The sequence below is a fragment of the Cornus florida genome, unplaced genomic scaffold (assembly GCF_030987335.1).
Source record: "Cornus florida cultivar Cherokee Brave unplaced genomic scaffold, ASM3098733v1 CherokeeBrave_3.0.0_Hap2_Chr04, whole genome shotgun sequence".
Classification (NCBI taxonomy): domain Eukaryota; kingdom Viridiplantae; phylum Streptophyta; class Magnoliopsida; order Cornales; family Cornaceae; genus Cornus; species Cornus florida.
The window spans coordinates 30093888-30107081 of record NW_026775574.1 but is presented as its reverse complement, the minus strand read 5'-3'; the positions used below and the strand labels follow the sequence as shown (position 1 = coordinate 30107081).

The window sequence follows — 13194 nt, the reverse complement described above, 5'->3', positions numbered from 1 at the left end:
TAATAAAGTACTCTGGTTGCTCCCGGTGTCCATTAGGGTATGGATGCATAGTGTTTCAGAATCTTTTTCTTTTCTTGGGGTGTTTTTCGTAAATATCTTTTAAAGATATTTTATTTCAGGGGTTTTTAAGAAAATATTTTTGGAATATATTTTCATTCTGGGTCATTAGTGCAGTTTTCACTTTTTGGAGGGGCCATTGTGCATTAATGAAAGTTATTGCAAAAATGCCTCGTTTTGAGCCTGGATCCTCGTATGAGATTCATTTTCACTTTTTGTCTAGTCGTGTACTCTTAGAATTGTCTTTTGGTCATTTTTGCCCAGTTTCAGGGTTTTTAGCCCCGGTTACTGCTGAAGTTGTTCGGGGCATATCTCTCCGCTCGAGACTTAGTTTTCAATGCTATTTCTTCTGTTGTTCATATTTTCTCATTTCGTTTCATTTTCGTTCACGGAGTTTTGCCGTTTGAGCGCATCTACTTAAATTTCACTTTTCCGGACTCGATAGGGCCCTTTCGGGGCACTTTTAGGGTTTTCCTATAAATAGGGGGTTATAAGATTAAAAAGTGATCTTCCCCTTTCTTCATGCACTACCAGAAGCTGCCATGGCAGCCCAAGGGGGCTGCCACCCTTCTTCTCTCAATTAAACCTCCTTCCCTTTGTTAAAAAGTCATAGTGCCTTTGTGTTTTGTGTTTGTCTTGACTATGCGCATCTTTCCCCCTTATTAGAACCCGTTTTTGGCCAATTTTTGAGTTCGAGTTTGAGGTCAAGTTAGGATTTTTGTAGGTCATCTTTGGAGTTTAATGTTCACGGCGTTGTCCCCGACAAAACCCCGAAGTATTATCAAATTCGGAGCCATTTCATTTTGGTGGCTTTTGAGATTTTCATCTCAAATGGAGGTAGCGGGTGTTATAGTTTCATTTTTTTTATTGTCTTGCATGCTAATGATGCTTATACAACTTGTACGCATGCTTTTGTTCATAATCTAGAATTTAATTTAATTATTTTCTTTGTGTAAGATTTAATTCTTATGATGATATTCAACTTAGAATTAAATTGTGGCATGCTAGAAATTTAGATCTTGGTATGGTGGTTGATATATATTAAAGTGGGATTATTTGAATAAGATTTGCAACTTTTATTTAAGATTTATCTTTTATGAAAGTTTAATTCACATAGTTGTATCAAGTATTTAATAAACTTGTAATGTGATATTAAAATAGGCCTTGGTGAGTTCTTGAGTATATATTAATTTGAGAGCATTTGGAGTTGTTTAAAAATCTAGAGTAAATTAATTAATGTGATACCCCTCGGATTCGAGACACGGGTTGATCAGGCCCAAACCCAAACCCGAGGGAATATCAAACAATTAATATTTAAAATGAACACAGATTACAAAATGAATTAAGAAATAAATAAAAGCTGAATGAATTCTAGAATAAAATCCTTTCGAATTAAATGCTTAGAAAATCAATAATCCAAAACCTCAAATAGTTTAAACAACTCGGGAATCCATCTCTAGTGGACCCCTAATAAAAATCCAAACTAAAATGAAACTACTAAAAGAACATCTAAAGTAAACCATGGAGAGAAGTCCTACATCGTCGGAAGAGTGAGTGATAGTCTTTGCTCAGAATGATCAGGTCTAAAACTGGAACTGGCAAATACCTGAAAAATAGAAGTGGGTCAGGCCCACTAACAAGTTCCATCCTACTACAATCCAACAGAGACTTGATACACATGTACATCCTAACCAACTCAACAATCACTATGTAGTCCATACATATATATATATATATATATCCATACTATGGGACTCTCACTGGACTATGATGAGGGTCTTAACCTGAGTAGAAGGCAACATGCAAAAAACACCTGAGTGGGTATGACTACCTAAGCCTAACAGGGTATACCTTAACCAACATAGCCAGTTACGCATCCTACTGCATATACGCTCCCTAACCGTCGACTTTGAGACTCAAGCTCATATCGCGGTAACATAAATATATATGTAACATCCTATCATGTCCATTCATAATAAATCCAGTTAGTCGTTCAGCTTGTTCAGCTACACATACTTACATATCCATAACAAGTAATCCGTTAGTCATTCAACTTTGTTTCAGCTGATCTGACTTAAATATAAGTAGGATTTATTTTATAATCCATTCCCTTATTCCGTATAGGTAGGATTTAGTATTTTGAAACTAATTCGTCCCTAGTATGCCACAGTCCCATACCGGTGCATACAATCCATCCATCCAGTAGTTGATAATATAGATAATGAAAGTAAATATCAACTAATCCATACAACCAACAATTGATACTAAAAATAATAATATAAGCATCAATAAGCATAGTAAAATTACATACATAAGCATGCTTAGTTCATACTGGTCTACAAGATCCAGAAAATTGATAAATTTAAATCATAATACCACTATACATCAACTCATCCCCAAAGAGCATAATTGAAATACATGATCATAGTATGTTGCGATACAAGCTTCAATTATATAAACCTTCACATAAAATTGCTAACAAAAATGATTAAGCAATTTAAATCTTCCAACTCTAAAACAGTGTACTAATTTGTTTAAACCATATATTGTTCAAGTGATGATAATAATTAGATTATTAACATGCTTCCTAAAGCCTTAATATGTCTCTAAGCATCATCTATACTTCCCACATACAGCCCTAAACCCAATTGGAACCACAAAAATCCAACCATTGTAGCTAAAACTTATTGGAAACGGAAGAAAAATAAAAATTTAACAAGGAGCGGGCTCCAAAAACATGTGGAGCCGCCTCCAATAAAGTGTGGAGCCGGCTCCACTTCAATGAAGCCGCCTCCATTGAAGGGTGGAGCCGCCTCCACTCTTCCCAGCCTCCTTTTTCTCCGACGCCAGCTATTTTTTGACTTTCTGATCATCTGTCCTCCATTCCTAAAGCTCTTAGGTGTCTAATACTAGGTCCGAGTGTTTCCAAAATTAATTAAACTCTTAGTTCATCAACCAACATCAATTAAAATACAATTTATACAAGAAGAATTTAAACCGGAACAATTACCCATTCATGAACGTACTGTTTCAAGTGATCACCCATGCGAACCAGATTAAGTTTAATGTTTTCCTAAGGTGTTCCAGCACTGATTAAATCCTTTATTCATTAATTGACATCAATTAAAACATAAAGTAAATCAGGAGTTACACAAGAAAGAATTTAAAGCAAACAATAACCAACTTGTAAACACGTCCAGTTTTAAGTATCTCAGACATGCAATCGAGTTTAATCTTAATCTTTATTTAGTCCTGGAGTTGTTTTAGTCATGTAAAGAACACGAGTCAGAGGGAGAGAGTTAGGAATAGAACTTGCCTTTAGATCTCAGACCGTTGTCTTCTTAAATTCTCCGGCGAAATCCAACTACTGTAAACCCTCCTCTGTTCTCTCTCTGCCTCCACAGTCGTGAAAAGGATTCTAAAACCCTAAGCAAAACTTAATACTTACATTTATAGGCCATCCTTAAACCTAAGCCTAAGTGTAATATGAGACAGAGAACTAAGTCGGCTACAACGTAAAGAAAATAAAACAAAACCCTAATTAATTGCAATACTTCAATTAAAGACAAATAATAAATAAAAATAATTAATCAATTTATTCAATTTAATTCAAATAAGTCACATAATAACAATTAATTCAATTTAATTCAAATAAATCAAATAATAACAATTAATTCAATTTAAGTCAAATAAATCAAAGAATAACAATTAATTCAAATAAAACAAGCAAGTAAACAATTAAACCAATAAAAATATAATTAAATTATTAATTAAAATACCAGGACTATCCTTTTAAAATTAGGGGTATTACAATTAATTAGCTTAATTAATTTTATTTTAAGTGTTTTAATCACTTAATTAGTTATTTAATGTTATATATGTGATGACCATGATATGTCCTTCAACATATATAAATTTGAGGTTATTTGGAATTAATTTGGAATTTAGAGAATTTAATTATTTTTATTTAATTAAATTCTATCTAATTGCTCTATGGATTTAATTGTGTTTTGGAAGTTGTTTCTATGTTTAAATCATGGACTTGGACTTGTTGTATATTCACTTGGTTACATTTTGAACATTCGATAACATAGTTGTTATATTTATATTCATGAGAATATGTTTTCCTTATTGAATATATCATTGTCTTGTGTAATAAGTTGCACATTTTGTATTTGATATCTTTCATACCATAGTAGTTATGGACTTAGAATATGTATTGTATGTGTTTCCAATTTTGGTTGTGCGTAGTAGATAGTTGATTATCTTGTATATACATGTTGTTATATACGTTATTGCACAACTTGTTAATTTTAGAAACTTTGAGATGTCATTATTTGACTAAGGTTAAGACATGGTTCTAGTACGGGGGATTGTCCCTCTATAAGTCTAGTGTGCACATAGGGAGGTTACCCGTGGGCTAGTAACCCTAAAGTAACTATGGCATCGGTTTGATCTGGCGTGACGTCCAAGTATCCACCTGGTTTGATTTCGCATTTCATTTCAAGTTGATAACTAGATGATATCGTAACTTGTTGATCCTTATTTGATTTTCCATTTTGGAGTTTCAAGATGTTAACTTGAGAAATCATGCTTTATGGGTGGTATTGGAAGTTCCAATGTTGGTTAAATTGCATCGATATCGTGACTTGTGTTTTATTGTTCTAATGTAACTTAGGATGATTCCTTAGACTCATTTGGACATAGACACTAGATGGCATGACCCACTTTAATTGTTTTCGTATCTTAGATTGCAAATTGATACTGTTCAGAACATATATCTTATCGCGTTATATAGTATGTTTCTATATGGTTAAATTGCATGAATGATGTGATTTGTGCTAGAAATGATCTAAGGTAACTTAGGATGCTTCCTGAGTCTCATTTTGACATAGACATTAGGTGGCATGAGCCCCTTGACATGTTTCACCTTGTTTCACCTTAAGGTGATAATTTTGTAAAATGCTAGGTCGATGCATGCTCATTTCCTACGAGTAGTTTTATGTTACTCACCCCGAAGTTACTGGGGATTTGTTTCAGGTACGAAGGCTTGGTTCGTGATGCTCATCATTCCTTGGATGCCTTGTAGCTTTTAAAAGATTCAATCTTACACCTCTATGCCAATCCATATCTCGATCTCCTTCGTCCTGTCCTCCTCATTGGACAAGTTTATTAAAATTGTCGATTAAAGAAGTTCTTCTTAACTTTTGTGTTACACTTTCCCTGAAAGTAAAGCGTTGTTTACATTCAGCATTTTTATTTTTGTTCAGTCATACCTCAAAAGTTATGATGTCTTCAAACCTGCTTGCTCCTGGCTTTTCTTAACAGCTGCAGAAAAAAGTTTCTCCAAGTTATTGAAAATCAATCGGAGATTAATGCTCAATATCTAGCACACATGAGCATGAAATTGTAGATACATGTGTTATTTTGTGTGTCTGGTAGACTGTGTGTGCATGCCTGTCTGCCTTCGTTTCTTGTTTGGATGTGTATTTATCATGACTCTCTCTTGCCTTATAGTAGCTGGTAGAGAAGTTCAACCTTGATGAAAGTATAGGATTACACGTACGTATAGTTTAGGTGTTAGGTACTTATAGCTGACCTCAAATATAGTTAGACTTGGCTTCTATTAAGTCTAGACGAATGAGTTATTTAAAGCTTCTTGTAAAGTGAATCAGATTCAGAATAACTCATATTGACATGAGATCCAATTGTGCAACTGAATAGGTCGCTGTTAGTTCTCCAACTCAAGGTTCTATTTCATTAGTTGATATCCATGTCAGAAATAATAGCAACACTTTACTTTTACACTGGGGCGCGATACAAAATAAAAAAGAGTAAGCTCATTTGTACTTACAGAAATTTCCATTAAATTTTCACCTACATCATTTTAATTTATTTTTTTCGCCTTTCTTTCACTTTTTTCCAGGAAGTGGGTACTTCGTACTCATCGTCCAAATGGCACTAAAGTATATAAAAAAGAGCTCTTAGAACTCCTTTTGTGAAAGTAAGTTCCAAAAGCAAATATAATCGACTTTAAGAATACTGAAAATGGGGGAGCATCCTTTCTACTGATGTAAGCAGACAGATGCTAATTTTTCTTCCATTGTTTCTCTTACAGTCTGGCTCTGATTCTTTAGTGAAAATAGAGATTGATGATCCTGCCATACAAGCAATAGAGTTTCTAATATTCGATGAAGCCCACAATAAATGGTAATTGCATGGAAATTTCACAAGCTGTGTTGCTTTAACATAATCTTTAGAAATGACTGTATCTAGTCCTTTTCTTCTCCTCAATTCTTTTATTGGTAGGTTCAAAAATAATGGTCAGAATTTCCAGTCAAGTTACCACTGAAGGAGAAGCTGATCCCTAATGTTTCAGTTCCTGAAGATCTTGTACAGGTTCAAGCATATTTGAGGTGGGAGAGGAATGGTAAACAGATTTATACTCCTAAACAAGAGAAGGCAAGCATCACTATTTTATGGATTGACTATAGATATTGTTCACCAGTTCACTTTAGTACTTCATATTCAATTATGTTTTCCTCCTTCCTCCTATTGAAAGAGACAGCCATGTTGCAAACTCCCACTTCTTATTTAAACGTCGCAGTGTGTTTGTAATAGACAATGTGTAGAGAAACGTGCTAGTTTTAAAAACTTTTTGAGGAATTTTGATTCATAGATCTTGATTCATCACATAGAGACAAGTTTTATGCAAAAATAAAAATATGATGTATCATTCAATTAATGGATTGAATACTTACATCAAAAGTCTGAGTAAACCTTTAAAACTTTCCTCTAAAGTGAATGTTCTCACTTATTGTAAATCCCTTAGCAAAATGCCTTCTCCTTGGATCTCCATCTTCTTGGTAATTATTTTGCCTTTAGGAATCACTCATAAGCCTCTATGAATGACCTTGGAAAACTAGGCTTGTGGGAGCTTCCATTAGATGAGAACATAAACCCTAATTTTTTAGAGAGAGAAAATATATTCCTTTTTCCTTCTTCCAAAAATCACACCCAAAAATATACATAGACCATGTATATTTATAGGCAACAAAAAGATAAAGAAAAGGAAACAACAAATCCTTCTCAATCTCTAATTCACATGTCTCAAATCTAATATGATTTCAATATCAAGTTGGGCTATGAGTGAGAATCCATTGGGCTTATTATTTTATTGGCTATAATGAATTAATAATTGACCCGGTCCATGGACCCAATTCAATTAATTCATAAATTAATTTCTACTCCACTAAAAGAAATTAATTGAACTCCAATTAAATAATAAATAACCTCTAAGTCAATATCGCACTTGGACCCCTCTATGCATAATTAGTTATCGGATAAATAAAGCCATCAATCCGACTACTTAATTAATATATTTATTTTGATACCTTTAATTATTTCTGACTCGATCACTATAAAACATTTGATTGACAAAAATAATAATTTAAATAAATAAATATATAATAAATCATTTTGTCTAAAAACACACGAAGGCCTTCGAATTTACTTTGTGATCAACCATAATCAATACAAAATAAATACAAGTAGTAATGATGCAAATATTGAAAAAAATATAACCCTCTAACTATTAATTACATAATTACCCAAAGTGTCGGTCTAAGAATCCCAAAGAATCCGCCGAACAAATCAAAGTAATTATTAATTAATACAAGAGTTTATACTTTTCTCATACTTAAGAGTCAAATGTCATGACGGTGATAGGGAGCAATTGCATACGACGGCTCTCGCAATATATCTCAACCTAACGCGGATCCAGTTCAAGTCTTAATTAATTATGAGTCCATCCATAATTACTGACTATGAACAATTTATGATTACTATTTATATACCATGCATTGATCGCCATCACATACATATATATAAATATCTCTTGTAATCAAATGGGCACTATCAATTCTATAATGAATTAAAACATAATACATTGAATTCACCAATTATATAAAGTTTAAATATTTCAGAAACGTTAGGAATATATGTCACTATAATCCAGATAGGAATTTGCTATGCCAGGGCATATAAATCCCAACAGCTTCCACTTGCCCTCATAGCTAATTCAAATTGCATCTAACTCCAATGTTATCCAGGTGATGATCAAAACTATTGATCGATAACACCTTTGTTAATAGATCAATAAAGTTGTGTTCCAATGCAATGATCTAGCCATGAGCATATTTTCTTGTCGGACAATATCATGTAGGATATGATACTTTCCTCTTAATGTACCTTGTTCCTCTATGAAACCTTGGGTCATTTGTTTGGACTACTTCTGCACTATTATCGCAATATAACTCGATAGGCAGGCTAGTATGCTCCACAACCTCTAAATCAGTGAGATCAAACCCAAAGGCTTCCTTTGCCGCCTTTAAAACTGCAATGTACTCCACCTGCAGGTTTAAGTCAGCAGTTGAAATCTGCTTAACAATCTACTAACTGATTTCCTTTCCATTGAGTGAACATATACTAAGTCATGAACCTCATAGTATCTACTTCTAATTGAAAATCAGAACTAGCATTCCTGACTAGTACCATATCATCACATCCATAAATGAGTATGATATCATTGGTTCTCCTTAGGTACTTAATGATATTTTTCACAATAACCAGTTATCAAGTCCAGGATTGGACTGATATCTATTGACTATCCCTACTATGTAGCGGATGTCCTGTTTAGTATATACCATAGCATATATGAGACTCCTATATGCTAAAGCATATAGTTCCAGTCTCATTTGCTCAATCTCTTCTGTCAGTCTTGTAAAACTACCTACTGGAGAGAGCAATCCATGTCAATCAAGCAAGAACTCATACTTTGAGTTATGCATACCAAACATGGTCAAAACTTTATCAATGTAGGATTATTAAGATAAGCCTATTTTCCTTTTAACCTGATCTTGCAAAAGCTTGATTCTAGGAATATAGCTTACATTTTGAAAATCCTTCATTTAAAAGTAATTGAACAACTACCTCTTTATCGATGACAAAACTTCCACATCATTCTAAATGAGTATGATGTCATCAATATATATATAGAATCAATAAAATAATGACATTCCCTTGTACACTCATGATTTATTCACTAAGAAGTCTTCTGATATCTTTTTGTAGATTAACTTGCCTTCTATAGGAATCACCCTACTAGAAAGTTTTACAAGATCCCAGAATTTATTAGAATACATAGATTCCAACTCTGATTTCATAGTAACTCGCCAAAACGATCTGTATCCATATCGGTTCACGCTTCCGTGTAGCTTACTGGGTCCAACTCATGTTTAACAGGGATATCCATAACAATCTCACCTAAAAACACGATTCTGTCGGATTGGATGATAATCCTCCCACTACATCAATGTACTGATGCAAGAATCTGTGTACTAGATGATGCTAACGCATCAATAGGGAATTCATATATTATTTTCAATCTCTATTATAATAAGTGTGTTCATATGTGGTACATCTGGTATTCATACCATATTCTCTAACATTATGCTACTAGGTATATGATTCATAATATGATCCTCTTATAAATAAACAGTGAGTGTATACAATTAACTTTTATTATTGAGATCATAAAATAATCCATCCTAGTGCTTTTTAGAGTAGCTATCAAATCTATCATGCGTATGATCTGTTTCCAACTTACTTGTCCATATCAAGCGCACATGTGCAAGACTACCCCATATGTGCATATGATTCAAACTAAGATTTAGTCAAAAACACAGCTCAACGGTATCCTTGAGACAGACTAAGATGGAATGCAATTCATAATGTGCATTGATATCGTCAAAGCTAAACTCTAAAATGAAAGAGATAATGTATAGATCTAACCATGTTAAGCGGAATTCTATTATTCCTTTTTGACACCTAAATCCATTTAGCGTCAATTACGGAAAACCTAGTACACCATACCCTCATTGACCATATAGTCTTTGCACTATCCCAAGAAATACTCATATCCTCGATCAGATCGAAGTGTCTTAATAAGTTTACCTAATCTGTGCTCCACATTAGTCTTGACCCTTTCAGAATGTACCAAAAGTTTAAGACTCGTGTCGCATCAGATAAATTTATCCAAAACGTGAGTAAACTTGCTTGGATGTTCATAAGCCTACACGTGTCTGTGTGTACCGACTCCAATTGTCCTTTATGTTTAGTTCATCTGGCTAATTAAGCCCTTAGAGTTATCTATCCTTCAAAACAGGGTTCACAAGTTTGGTTTAGGCTCTTCTGCCTCACTAGGTAATTAACCTTCTTTGACCAATCTTTGAATCTCATTTTGACTGATTACAACCCAAAAATAGACACTAAAAATACAATGAGTCAGAAATAACAATTTTTCTCTTAATATTCAATCTAGAAGATACAACATTAGTTTCTACATCCTGCAAATCTTAAGAGTTTGTGATTATAGTATATTAACCATCTTTCAATACACCAGAAGCAATTGCATATCTATTCAATTTTATAAAACCAATTTTACAAAATAACAACACAGTTTTTATAAACCACAAGTGAAACAAAAATTAGATTGCGTCTAACTTCTGTGCATAAAGATAGTTCTCTAATTTCAGATGTAATACTCCCACTGACTTAACTACAATCTTGGCATCAGGAAAAAAGATAAATATATATCCATATCATCAAGGCTTCTGAATTCCTGAAATCCTTACAATGAATTGCAAACATGTTTAGTGGCTCCAGAATCTATCCATCAAGAATTAATAAACGCAACCACATAACATGACTCAATGATTAAATATATATTTTCCTATGCCACGTCATTGCTTAGACAATTCGTCCTTTAGTGTTTTAGTTAGCGACAAAAGAAACAGTTTTCTTCGCCCTCAACATACACTGCCTTATTCCTTTTAACCTTTTTGAATACCCATATTTTGTGCTAGCCTAGTCCTATTATCATCCTCTTTTTTTTTACTTTGCCTTTCCACTTGGGCCTAGAAGAAGATGGTATAGACTAGGTTAGATTAATAGGAACGCCTATGCTTTTGATTATCCCTTCATCTGTTACCAATTCTATAAGAATATCAGCGAGTGTGAACTCAAACTGATTCCTTATTTAGTTCACTCTAAAAGAGTCGAACGAATTTGGTAACAAGACAATAATCATGTCAACTTGAAACTTACCACCCAAGTCAGCCCTATTGATCTCCAGCTAATTTTTAAATAATAAACAATCATTTTCAAAATACAACCTCATACTGGAGTTCCTTAGGCTATCTTGATGGTGTTCAAGTCTGACATAGTACATAGGCATACGCTCTATCTAATCTCACTAAAACATCTCATTAAGTATCTTAAAGTAAATGAATTGGGTATAGGAGTATTAAATAGATTTTGTACCCTTACGTTGTGAATAATATATCTAAGTTCATTTCCTAGTCAATATTAATAAGGTCCAGTTATATTGAATATGTAAGCAAGCAGATAAACTGGATTACACATAATTAATCTGAATATAAATGCATTCATACAATATGCAAGGTGAATTATTAATACTGTCATGCATATTTAAAATTAAAATGAGTTTGTTAACCACATAATATAATAAATCTCAATCAAACAAGAGATCATTATCATTATTGGTGAACAATCCCTTTTAATTAATGCGGGTCCCTCAACTCTGTAGCATAATAAATCAACCAATCTATATGTCAATAACTTATCCTGTTGGAGGAGTTCATTATTACTATTATTGAGATTCATTTACTATTAGGTGAGCACTTCCATTAAAATAGTACGTGGGTCCCTTTACCACTGCATGAAAAATCGGATAACCAATACGCCAATAACTTATTCGGTTGGCGAAGTTCATTATTGCAATTGGCGGGCAAATCCCATCATTTCCATATCTCTTAAGATAATGCCTTGTCTATCATATGAAATGATTCCCGATTTATGTTTATCCTTTCTAAAATCAATTAGTGTAGACCACTCCGTTGGGGAGTTAACACTATTGATTTTAGATTGAGTGTGTAACGTTAATAATGCTCTAATGAAAAATAAAATATTAAATATCTTGCCATTATAATCTAGACTCTTTAAATCATGCATAGGGTCTTATTTTTAAAGATCTAATTACAATAAAAATTTAATATTTTAATGTTTATGAGACAACCATTCTTGTAATATTAAGACTCTTCAAATCATGCGTGGGGCCTTATTTTTGAAGATCTAATTACAATGGTTTTAATAACGAAGGCCATGGGGCAATGTATAAAAATCCCCCCTCCCACTCAATTTTTAATCATACATCATTAGGGTTTTCATTTTATTCATTTACATGATATAATGCATGCAAAACGTCTTGATTTTAATCCAATTAAATTTAGAAAATATTTGGACTTTAAACGATTCACTAATATTTAATTTGAATCACACTTTAAAAATAATTTACAAAAATAAATTTTTATTTCCCAGTAAGTGCCCTCAAATTAATTAGGAATCAAATCCGATTAATTTTCATAATTTAATTAATATAAATCAAGTCATTTAATTAAATATCATGGATCCAATACATGAATAATAATAATTAGCAATTAATTATTTCATGCATCACATACAACAATAAATGACAGATAAAGCAAATTAAATGGCCAATGGATTTAGCTTTTAACATTTAACTGCTCTAAGAACTGCACGAGGGTCTTCTATTAGCTTGTGAACACCTGCAGGGAGCTGGTACTCGTTTGGAGAAGCAAAACGCCGATTGGAACGCGCCCGGAGGGCCCCACACGCATTCACACGTGCCTAGGGCAAGTAGCAGGACACTGCATGGGCCTCCACGCGCCCCCACGCGCTGGCACGCGCCTGCACGCGCTAGGTGTGCGTGTTAGCGCGTGAGACGCGCCTGCATGCGCTTTGTAGATGCTGCAGCGCGTGATTCCATGCGCCTATCTTGTACTTGCGCCGCATCACTCAGCGCGTGCATCTCACGCGCATTCCCATTGGGCGCTCATATAGCGCACCATGGAATGCGCTGCATGGGATCTTTTTCGCTTCTGATCTTTGATCTGAAGGCTGCTGGTGCGCGTGCATATGTACTGCGCCACACCGGATCATTCGTCCACCTTCCGGCAATGTCCCTCGCCGCCGGCA

General features: G+C 34.0%; 1 pseudogene; it reads left to right on the top strand.

Annotated features, from left to right (window-relative positions):
- The window catches only part of LOC132304885 (alpha-glucan water dikinase, chloroplastic-like), an 81137-nt pseudogene that overhangs the window by 50056 nt on the left and 17887 nt on the right, over positions 1-13194 (top strand).